Source organism: Olea europaea, chromosome 11, assembly GCF_002742605.1.
Source record: "Olea europaea var. sylvestris chromosome 11, O_europaea_v1, whole genome shotgun sequence".
Lineage (NCBI taxonomy): Eukaryota > Viridiplantae > Streptophyta > Magnoliopsida > Lamiales > Oleaceae > Olea > Olea europaea.
In genome coordinates, this window is record NC_036247.1 from 22,542,412 (window position 1) to 22,552,405 (window position 9,994).

The 9,994-nt window shown below is 35.6% G+C and overlaps 1 long non-coding RNA gene across 2 annotated transcripts; it reads right to left on the reverse strand.

Moving 5' to 3' along the window:
- Nucleotides 1–795: 795 nt before the first annotated feature.
- On the reverse strand, nucleotides 796–4,831 carry LOC111403787. Of its 2 annotated transcripts, XR_002704536.1 has the most exons (3): nucleotides 4,460–4,831; nucleotides 1,952–2,041; nucleotides 796–1,828 (listed from the first exon to the last, which is right to left on the reverse strand). It is a non-coding gene; the product is annotated as an uncharacterized LOC111403787 (long non-coding RNA). The 2 variants fall into 2 exon arrangements; XR_002704535.1 differs by lacking the exon at nucleotides 4,460–4,831 and having other exon boundaries at nucleotides 1,952–4,453.
- Nucleotides 4,832–9,994: the final 5,163 nt, after the last annotated feature.

Below are 9,994 nucleotides of genomic sequence, written 5' to 3' on the forward strand. Positions count from 1 at the left end.
ACATGAAGCATAATTAAATAGCAACTTTCTCATTGCACAGTAGGATAAAATAAAATAAAATAAAAATCAATCAATCATGCTATGTTGCCCGAATTTTTTTGACATAATGGCTGACTGACACTCAAAATGGGAAGAGACTCACTTCTTTTTTGGATTTCTTTATTTGCGCGGGATCCACGCATATGTGAGAGAATGTCTACCATTATGTCAAAAACATTCAAGCAAAGTAGTTTAATTCTGAAAAAATACAAATAATTTTATGTATCGCACAGACTCCTTCGATGTGAAAGTTGTGCAAGATTGGAACAATAACGAAATATATTACATAATGGTCTCCTCTTAAGGACTATCAACTTTTATTAACTAAAGTTTGGCAGACTGATGTGAGTCGACACCACCCGGTCTCATTCTGCAGGACTTTTGCCAATGCCTATTCAAATAAGACGTGTTTGAAACGGGTTTCCAATTAAGTTCTTTATTATAATAATTGCAATACTCTTTCCAAATATCTACTCCATTTTTAATACAAACTCTTTTTCATGTCATATGTTGCCAAGTATCCGATAATTCTTTTTTAGAATGTTTTGTTTCCATCACTTCTTCTTCTTGGATATCATCCAAGTCAACTGAATACATTGTGACCGTATGGAGTGCTCCAACTGCCCAAAAATTGATTAACCACATCAATTGTGAAATCCATTCGTAACTATCAAATAATTAACAGAAAAAATACTGATAGCAAAACAATAAACAGCAAAGATTTCAGAATAAATTCGAGATTAAAAAAGAGACCGATAGCAAAAAAGTTATTTTGAATTGGATATTTATAAGAAAAAAAATTGTAAGGTTGAAAATGTCTCTTCGAGACGTTCTGAAAATTGAACCTCTCTAAGAGAGGTTTGAATTTGGTGATGAGAAGGAGAGACGTTTGAATTTGGTGATGGGAACTACGTGTGGCGGGCATTATGCAATGAAACTAGTATGCTAGTTATTTGGTTGAAAATTTATCCAACAAGTTTTGGCTCGTGAGGCTCGCAGGCTAGCTTGAGCTCGGTCCACATCTCATTTTCGAGGCTTGGCCCGAGCTTTGGCTTATGCAAATAAGCTCCAAGCTGACCTGGGTCAGGCTTTGTCGAGTCAAGCCATGGGCCACCCTGCCCACCCGAGCCAACGGGCTCGTTTGCCACCACTAGGCAAGATCATCCAACAGTGCTGCATGGAGGAAGGACCCAGTTCCCATGTCCTTGGTGAAGACTTTATCAGCAAGCAAGTATTCCAGAAGTTTTGCAACTGGTTCAACACAAGGTGGCCTTTGTTCAATCCAAGGGAATGGCCTCTTTGACAATTTCAGGATGCTGAGCCCTAAATTTCAATTCCCCGATGCATTTTAATGTTTCATCCAAAAGTCTCAGACTAAAGTATTCATCTAGAAGTGGAGCTGTTTTACTCTTGAGAACATCCTGACAAAGGCTCCCATGCCTTTCTTGGTTGAACAAACCCAACCGGCCATCCAAGCCAAATTGATATGCCAATCTTGCAGCTGGAGCCAGTGGTTTGTCAGAAACCAGAGTAATAAGTGATACTGAAGCCTGACTTAATGGGGCAGAAAGTTGAGATGCAGGGTTCATGGAAAATCCTACATGGTGAGCTGGGCAAGCAGGAGATGCCCCACCAGCGTTAAGAGGGAGCTAGTCCTGCCACTCGTGAAACTACTACTAACTTTGGGGTAGAAGTTGCTGGTTTGGTGCAGGTGACTATCAGTGGTGGCGGATTACATCCAGCAGGTTGAACTGTCGAACCATTGCCACTTGGCCAAGAGAACATAAAACTGAACACATCAGTTCACAATTCAGGACAAATGTTGAAGTTTACAAATGAGTAATCAAGAAATATTATCAACAATCAAGTAAGACATTATATATCTCTAATACAGTAACTACAAAATGATTACCCCTTCACTCTTTTCAAGATACGCTTCTCCTCAGAAAGATCCCTTTGAAATACCATGGCACCTCAGCTTTGATTAAAGCAGCAGTAGTCCCTAGCAGTTGAATACACAATAAAAATTGCTTGTTATTGTCTGAAACAGTAAAATATATTGAAACATTTATCATGGTGATGAGCAACCACAGACCTTGTAACATGTAAATTAGAGGCCATAAAAAATAGCATGCCCCGTTTGTCATTACATTTTATGAACATCCAAATGCACCTTCAGAATCAGAATACATGCTCAATGTGTCTATAGAAGCATGTCCATTATAGAAACTTAAACACCCTAAAGTTGGAAAGCAGTGCCTTAAAGCTGAACTTCGAAAACTGACAATCGGCCAAAGGATGGATGAAGAGGAGTTCAAAACCCATGAGACAAACATACTGAGTCACTGCAACCTCAAGTATCCTTAAAAATGTTCGAGATTACTCTTAGTACATCCTTCTTCGAGTAAACATATTCTGAAAATAGACTCCGAAGCCAAACACCCATACTCATACATTGTCAACACAAATGATGCAGTAGAGAGAAACGAGATGGGCAGGCGGGTCGACTCGACATTGGAGATGTCATGATTGAGTAACAAAGAGGCGGATTGTGATTTGAGTAGATGCCAAATTTTGAAGTTCTTTTTTTGAATATTTCACAATTATATAATAACAGTCTACTCAAATAACGACATTTCGAACGACAAATCATGGAACCTCAAATGGTGTGGATAAATCCACTAAACATCGGATATGTCATAATTTGAATAGTTTTAAATCATATCATAATTTGATAGGACAATCCTATCATATGCGTATATATAGAATCATTATAGTAAAGTGTGAGAACCAAATTGAGAATGAAAGTATAAATAGTGTCGTTCCGCGATATTACAATTCCTACAATTACTTGGTTTTGTATTATTTTGTATCAGAATTAATCATATATGATATATAGTATGTACTTATATAAAGTCGCTTATTATTTTATTTTTATTTTTATTTTATTTTTTTGTTTTGCTTATTGGATGATGAAGATCAAGGGCAGGGTAAAATTAGTTGTCGTTCTTGGTTTATATTAATAGAGAAGAGACTCCCTTACAAGCTAGATTCAGGATGTAGGATACGACCATGGTCAATAATGGAATCCAAATTTGTTTACATAATACTAAATTGTTAAGGCTGGCACATGTGGCTAATTGGGTAACTGAACCTCGTCTATCATAAGACATAAACCAGAATTTCATACAAACTTTCAAGTAAAGTTTCCCTATCCATCGGTTTCTTTATGGACGTGCTGTAACACGAGGCATTCCCACCTAAAGCCTATGCATTGCTTGCCGCCCATATTTACAGCAATTACACTCTTATATGTACTGCTAAGAATTAAGGCATCAATACCATTAATCATCTCTAGTTTTAAAGCACAAAACAACTAAATTATCACAAAGCTGCGCAGTTTTCTTCATCCAACAATCAAATTTTGCAACAGAAAAATTTTTTAAGTTCCCAAAAGTAACTATGCTATATAACCATTTTCATACCTCTAGATTTCAAGGGGGAGGGGTAGGGGTAGGGGTAATGAAAATAAGTAATTTGGTACTCCCATTATCATAATCTAAAATGTTAAGCATGGCATATGTGGCTAATTGGGTAACTGAACCTCATCTATCGTACACTCAATGGACATAAACCAAAAATCTCATACAAAACTTTCAAGTAAAATTTCCATATCCGTAGGTTTCTTTATGGACCTGCTGTAACTCCAGGCATGCCCACCTAAAGCATATGCATTGCTTTCCGCCCATATTTACAGCAATTACACATCTTACGTGTACAGCCAAGAATTAAGGCGTCAGTATCAATCATCATCTTTAGTATCAATTATCACAAGGCTGCAAAGTTTTCTTCTTCCAACAATCAAAATTTGGAAAAGAGAAATTTTTTAAGTTCTTAAAAGTAACAGCCATAAACCTTTTTCATAGCTCTAAATTTTAACGGGGATGGGGGAGGGAACTTTATTGATTGTTTGATAAAAGTAAATTATTTGGTACTCCCATATGCATTTTCCATTGAAATTAAGATGCAGCAAAACAATATGTATGTCTCACATACTCACATAGCAACAAAGGTATCACATACTTACATCATGTGTTATAATGGAGAACCATGAAATTGAAAAAGTATGTATCTTTCATAAGTACAAAGATACATGTAGGAATCCACATACTTCTCTTCATTAGTTTATCCAACTAATTAGTACTATCGAATCCAGTCATAAGAATATAATAAAAAAAGGTGAGAGCTTTAAATGCCAGCCCTTAATTACACATACATACAAAGAAATAATGCGCGCTCTGTAAAAAGTGCGGTTTAAATCAACATCTAATCAATCTGAAAATACACTGAACAAAGATTTTTCAAGGACTCCGAAACGATTAAAAACTCTACATTTCGGAAAAAAAAAAGATTATTTAACCTTGATGGAAGAGAGTGAAGGAGTAATGCCGCCGCCATGGGGACGCAGCACTGAGGGATCAGAATTGGCCTCAGCGAATCAGTTGTCCAAACACGAGCCAAGTACTCTGTTTCCGCCGCGGGTACCACATCCAGGTCTCAGCTTAACATTATCTGATCAACCTGCATACCTTGAAACCCCAAAAAATCTCTGCCGCATAATCAACAACCTCTTCTACAACAATAAATAATCCATACTAGATTTTTATTCTTGTCAATACATTTAATTAACGATATATGGAAACAAAATATTGAAAAGTTTTGCAGAGAATTATTTTTCCTCCAAATAGTTAAAAGAGGAGGCAGTAGGAACTGTAGGAGTAGGTATAATAGGGATGGCAATGAGCGGCTTAAGACAGGGCGGAGCGGGGCCTCTACCCGTTTATATACCCGTTGTTGTTCTCACTCTCTCTCAAATTTATTATTATTATTATTATTTTTAAATCGTCTCCATTCACTAAAGTGAAATAATAATATAATTAAGAAAATTTTTAATTAATTAATTTATTTTTAAAAATTACATTATTCCGATATTTCATTAATTAAAATTTTTATTTTTATCATATTCTTTAATAATTTTAATTGTCATCTTTTATTAAAATTAATGAAATTATGTGAAGTTTTTCATTTAAAGTACTGAATTTCTAATAAAAAAAATTAACAGGGCGAGCATGGGTGTTATCCGAACCCGCATCTGGGCGAAAAATCCACCCCGAATACCCGACTAAGTGGGTAATTTCCATCCCGTTCGGGTCGTGGCCTCTTGAGTTTCGAGTCTGATGGATTTTTTTTACCATTTCTACGAGGGAAAGGGGCTAACAAACCCTTTTCAACTTTGTTTTTTAGAAAGATGTTATACATGTAGACAATAGTGTACGGCTACCTTTACATCCCTTAATGTGTTATGATTTATTGTGGGCAGCCCATAATTTATCGTGCAGAACCTCCCGAGGGGTGTAAATCAAGATGTACATTTCCGAAAGTATGAGTAGCATTTTCTAATTTTTTAAGTGATCGGTGCTATATACAAAATGATTTACTCCTATTTAAATGTGCATTTTTGAAAAGGTCATTTTGAAGAACATTTATATATATGGTAAATTTTAATTGAATTACACCATAAATATCTTTTTGTAAAAATTTTAAAAACCAAACAAATATGGACAAGTTTTTTAAAACCCTAAGCAGAGCCCCCACTTACCCACATCCCTATATGTCTCTCTTCCAAGCATTTTACTCAATAATTTAGGCCATGTTTGATTGGCACAATTTCCATGAAATTTCATTTTCCACCAATTTTGTGTGTATATTGGCAAAAGTTTTCCATGAAATTCGTTTTTCATCTTTTCCCCCACACACTTGCATTTTCCATGATTTGGTGGTAAGAATTGGTGTTCTACCTACCTTCCTTTTTTTTTTTTTTTTTCCTTTTTTGGGAACAAATTCTTGGAACAATTGTAAAAGAAGATATCCCTTAAATTGACAATTTTCATGTAAAATAAAGTCAAACGAACACTAAAATATAGATAATTTTTAGAATTTTTTTTTTGTTTTTTTTTTACAATGGAAACAAATTATAAGAATAATTGTAGAAGTAGAGATCTCTTAAACTGACAATTTCCATAAAAAAACAAAGCCAAACGAACACTGAAAGACATTTCTATTTTAACATTTTTCAGGTAGAAAATTATATCAATCAAACACTATTAATTGATAATTCCCACTAAAAAAATTCTAGGCAATTCAATTCCCTTCAATTCGTTTTCTTTCCACCCAAATTTCATTTTTGCAATCAAATGAACCTTAGATTCCTATCTTTTCTTTCCTTTTTAGCTATCGCTTTTGCATTCCAACTCCTACCTTCTCCTTCTGCTTTGACCACTTAACATTTAATTGTTGAGAAAAATCAAATCTCGACATGTTGGTGAACATAAATAGATTGGTGATGTTGATTGAGTGGTGATGATAGGGGAGGGATAGGGAAAATATGTTGGCAATTTTCAAAATTTTTAGGAAAAGTAAAGGGTTTTGGGATATAGCTGGTAATTGGATAAATTGTAAGGGTATTTTTGTCAATTAATTCCAAAAATGGCTATTACAGTATTACTCTAAACTTTCAAATGTTAATCATTTTTCAAATGAGGCTCTACATTTTTATAAGTATACAACTAGGTGTACAACCCACTCACAGGGAGCCCATGACTTTTTTTATTGGGCGTGGACCTCCTCTTGTGCAAGGGCTGTACACCCGGTGTACTAATAATAAAACTCTTTCTCCAATTTTCACTTACAGAAAATTGATGTTTTAGATGGTTACTATAGATTGATTTGGCCCATTTCGACAGTGGATAATTTGCAACATATTTTTTACAATCATGCTACTTATACAATAGCCATCATATTCATTTATTTAAAAAAACTGTTTTTTAAATCAATGGTCCAAATTTTGACAACATTTATCTATTTTTCCTGTATCTCCTCTCCTGAAGTACATTATAAAAAAGCTTCTTGTTGTTGTCCCCTAATTTGAGCCAATCTACTTGTGCTTTTTGCCTTGACAAAATCTCTTCTTGAAAACAAGCCAAGTTATATTCTTCCACAATATAACTTCCAAGTTTTGTAGAAAATCAATGGGGCCATTATCTAAATGTTTCTAAATCCCAATCAACGTTGCAAGAAGTCTTATCTTTTTCCTGTACAGATCTTCAAACTCCTTTCTACTCCAAATCTTCCAAGAATTTGTAAGAGAATTTAGATTTGTGTACATATTATCATTCACATAGTGCTAATTCCATTACAACTCTTACAAAATATCGTCCTATAACATCCAAGCACACTCAAATCGTAAAATGCAAATCTCGGTTCATATTATTTGCTTGGTTACTTTCCTTCACACAAATAGAATGATGATCTGAATGTGATCTAGGTAAGTTAGTAACCGAAAAAAGATTGAGAAAGAACACAACATTTAGAATTTGCTAAAGTCCGATCAAATCTAACTCTTGTATACTGCAGACCCCAACCTTTTGTTGCACCGAGTAAACTTTGCCCTAGAGCTTCCAAGTCCAGCAAATTACAATAATCCATACACTTTAGCATCTTTGGGCATTGGTTGACATTAACATCTCGTCTACTGCATTTTTGTTCCATTGAAATTACTTGGTTAAAATACTAATAACTAACCAAGGTAGTCGATGACAAGTGTTTGCAAGTTTCAAAGAATCCCATAGTAGGATATTTTCTTCAGCTTCTGGACTCCCATAGACTACAATCAACAGCCACTCAGGCTCTCCCAATTACCTCACAATGCATGTATAAGTTGGGAAGAGTAAGCTGATGTTTTAATTTCAACTTCTCTAGAATTCCCGAATAACCAATTACTTCCACTCTAAAAAAATTTGAGAATTTGCTTACATATCCTTGTAGCACGATTCCCCAAAGTCCTTGGTTCCAGAACTACTAAAATATGTAATCTATGCATGGAGATCAAATTACGAAAGCATCTCTTTGAAGCTGTCCCTTGTACATTCCAACTTATGATACTAAGCATAAACAATAATAGAATGAGTAATATAACAACACTCCAAATCAAGACTATATAGCATCGGATCTAGGATCCTCAACAAATATGTAATCTATGCATGGATATCAAATTACGAAAGTATCTCTTTGAAGCTGTCCCTCGTACATTCCAACTTATGATACTAAGCATAAACAATAATAGAATAAGTAATATAACAACACTCCAAATCAAGACTACATAGCATTGGATCTAGGATCCTCAACCTCCATATCATCACCCACCTTCCTTAACTTGATAATAGTATTATCCATAGGGTCTGCTCTTTCTCTAGCCACCCCCATTAACATCTATCCCAACTAAAGCCATATCTTCTTCAAAACTTGCAAAGTTTGGAGTATCATTAGTGTGGAGATGCGTTAAAAAAAATTATTGTGTCCTCCCCCTCGTTGTGTTCAAGATTAGCTAGAGGGTTATTAACTATGTTAGAAACATCCTTCAAAATACCCCGACTTTTTCTACCATCTTTTTTCTCCTTGAATACAGGCTTGGAAGAAACAACTTGAACGGCATGGCCCTGGATCCCTTTCCCTTTATCACTTATTAGAAACTAAAGTTGATGCCTACAAGTCCTTTTCAAAACCTCTCTATCGCTTGCAATATTCGCCCTAGACGTTCTAGATGAAGCTCCTTGGTCACCCTCTGAGGTCTTTAGTACTATATCCACCTCTTCCATACTATCATCATCACCTCCCTAAACCTCAATACGTGAACCTGTAGCCCTATTGATACCTGTGCTATCCCTCGAAACTTCTTCCACCGGATGCTTAATGTTACCATCCATTTTAGCATTCACATATTTTCTATATTTCTTCTTGGCAATCATCCATGGTCCAAACCTTTCATTCTCAAACTCCTTGAAAACAAAATTTTCAATCTCAGCCGGTCTTTGTGCATGTTCTTCGGTGTAACCTTCCTCTTCCTTTTTCTTGGCTTCACCTTCCATATCATTGTGGCCAAACGTTCCGTAGTGAACATGTAGCATCTTTAAGCCTTTATATTCTACTCGTTGCCACTCCCTATGATTATTCTCAAAACAAGAAGCTTTGTCAAGTCTAGTTTGGCACATGTTCTTACGAACTTGCCTGGCAATATGTTCAATGTAGTTCTATCAATTTTGGCTGACTTGCCAATTAAGTTTCCCATCTGTCTCAAGATCGTACTGTCGTAGAATTCGAGTGGCATACCCAAGCAGCTATAGTATCGATGTTCGCTTCCCCTGACAGAAATCCAGGGCTCCATCACTTCACAGTAAGACAATGGTCGGCTATAATCTAAGATCCATTCTCCAAAACATAATTGTAATCCAATTTCAAACCAAATCGAATGCAATAGAATCCATTATCCATGTCCACTATCTCAAAGCTTTCTTTAAGCAACCACAATTGTTTAATCATATTGCAAAGATAAGCGTAGCTAATTTGACGGCCTTGTAACTTTACCATCAACGTATTCTTCCTAGGTTCCTACGTTGTTTGTCTTCCTTCGTCAATTATATGGAAGGGCTATCAAGAACATCCTCAAGTACATCATCATTCGAGACAGGCAAGTCATCCTCTTTATCTTCTGACTCTGAGTCCATAGGGTTTATAGGATCCATCAATTTGCTTTTATGAGGAATCCCAGCATGGGTTCTCCTTTCAAATTCACGAGTCTCAGTATTTGTTGATATACCAATATCCGAATCCTCGTTGCCATCAGATCTTAGACGAACCCTTTTTGTCCTGCCTTCTCACCTCTTGTATCAGTGAAATTGGATGACTATAGAACTACCTTAGGATTTTTTATTCTTCTAAATTCAAATTTGGTATTAGCATGATTCTCACCCGAAAATGTCCAATTGGGAATTTTAGGATCTGAATAGTTTAGGATAGTTTTTAGTGGAAAATACATATTTCAATAGACTAAAAATTCTCA